Genomic DNA, 2,247 nt, shown 5'->3' with positions numbered 1-2,247 from the left:
TCAGTCTGAAAAAATACGGAATCCTATCACCGCATTTATCAGAAAGACTAATGTTAAATCTTGTAGACAGGAATGAAGTCCTTGATCACACAAGTGGTTGGAGAAGGAGTCAGACATGTCGATCCCAAGCACTAACATCATCGTTCTATCCTGTCTGTAGCTTCCAAAAGAAATGTCATTATCTTTGACATCTTGCTTTGGAAGCTGCTATATTTTAGTCCTTTCCAAAGAACAGGTGAACGTATGAACAAATGAATACACGAGAAAATGAATAAAAAGTAGTTAATTCTTCTAAGTCTTTGGAGCGAGAAGAAAATACAGTGATTTAAAGCTCAAGCTCTAGCCAGGGTGTACTGGCACATGCCTGTAATCCCAGCAGGATTTACAGCAGAATCTTAAATTCAAGCCCATGCTGTGCATCTCACTGACACAATATCTCAAAATGAAAAGGGCAGGACATGTAGCTCAGGATGAAGGCTCTAGGTTCAATCCCCTGTGCTGAAAAAAAAAGAAGTTAAAGCTCTGAAGACAGACTCTATTCAAATGAGCTGTACAAATTATGTGTTACTCTGCTTGGCCTGTTACTTACTCTCCAAGCCTCCTGTGTCTTCATGTGTAAAGTGAGGATAATAAGAGTACACAGACTTAAACTGAGGAATGAGAGAGGTCAGAGCCTCGCTTGGGGAAGGCACAAATAAGCATTCTGCTGTATTACTGATCTTATTATTGGGTTATATTACAGTGTTGATAGAAGTACTTGTTTCTGAGCGCTATATTATAAACTAAGAACAGGCAAAACACTGGGCAAAGTTCAGGAAGAGCCAAGAGCTCTCAAGAAAAGCTACTTCAAAGCCAGGCGTGGTGGCACATGCCTATAATCCCAGCACTCGGGAGGCTGAGGCAGGAGGATCACTGTGAGTTCGAGACCAGCCTGGGCTACATAGTGAGTTCCAGGTCAGTCTCAAGTACATAGTGAGATCCTATCTCAAATCCAGCCCCCGCAAAAAAAGAAAAGCTACTTCAACCAAACTCCAACCTAAGAGAAATGACATTGGCTTTAGATGTAGGAGAAGTGGGAAGGGTAGGGGAAAGGAAATAAGGGAAAAGAAAAATATGAGAAAATGAAAAAATGGAATAAAGTGTTTGTAAACAGGGAAGGGAGGAGGGGGTGAAGGGAGGGCAGGGGTATGGGGAATAAGTGAGAACCAAGACCTATCATGTAAAGGTACAAGGTTCCAGTGATGAACATAACTGAACTGTGTTCCTAAAATATACCAATTAGAAGGAAATAAATAAATAGACCTTTTCTTTTAGCCTCTTTTCTTATTCAAGAAATAGATGGAAGCTGACATAACAAGATGACAGGATAGAAGGGGGAGATGGGATGGAAGGAAGCAGCTACAAGAAAGTGTTTTAAATTCTTAATTACTGAGTACTACCATTCATGAGGAATGTTTTTAAAGGGTCTCAAAGCTATCAAAATGGTAATTAGGTCCCAAGAAAACGAAGAACCAATTCAATTACATGCTGGATGCTTTTTAATTTTAAAGCCCTCTATTAAGAGAGTTTTAAATGAAGCACAGTTATAACTGCAGGTCCATTACCAACCTTAAAGCCAAAGTGTAGGTTCCTGGCTGCCGCTGACTCTCTCGAATGAGGTAACTCCCCTCAGCCACACTCAAGAGCTGGTCAGCTGCTTCTCGGGAGATCATGCCATGAAACCTAAGAAACAAAGCCAATTCAGAAGCAGTATGCTTTTTCCCAATAAAACAGGACAAAACCACCTTGCCTTCTGCTATTTTCTAGACAAACTACTGTCACAGAATTAAAAGAAAGCATTTGTATTTAACTAGGCACATGTTGCTCTGGGCCTGGCCCCTGGCCAGCTTCTTATGTGATAAGATTAGCAGTGAAGTAGCTATGGAATCCAGTCACCAAGCACAAAGTCAAAATTCACGTTCATCTGAGGGAAGATCAACTACTTCTCGAGAGATCCTTTCTTATGAAGCTATTTGATAATAGGGACTTGCCCCCCCAATATATATTTAACTAGGCACATGTTGCTCTGGGCCTGGCCCCTGGCCAGCTTCTTATGTGATAAGATTAGCAGTGAAGTAGCTATGGAATCCAGTCACCAAGCACAAAGTCAAAATTCACGTTCATCTGAGGGAAGATCAACTACTTCTCGAGAGATCCTTTCTTATGAAGCTATTTGATAATAGGGACTTGCCCCCCCAATATATATAT

The sequence above is a fragment of the Fukomys damarensis genome, unplaced genomic scaffold (genome assembly GCF_012274545.1).
Source record: "Fukomys damarensis isolate Sample0158 unplaced genomic scaffold, DMR_v1.0_HiC HiC_scaffold_26, whole genome shotgun sequence".
Taxonomy (NCBI): Eukaryota; Metazoa; Chordata; class Mammalia; order Rodentia; family Bathyergidae; genus Fukomys; species Fukomys damarensis.
Note: the sequence above shows the minus strand (reverse complement) of the source record.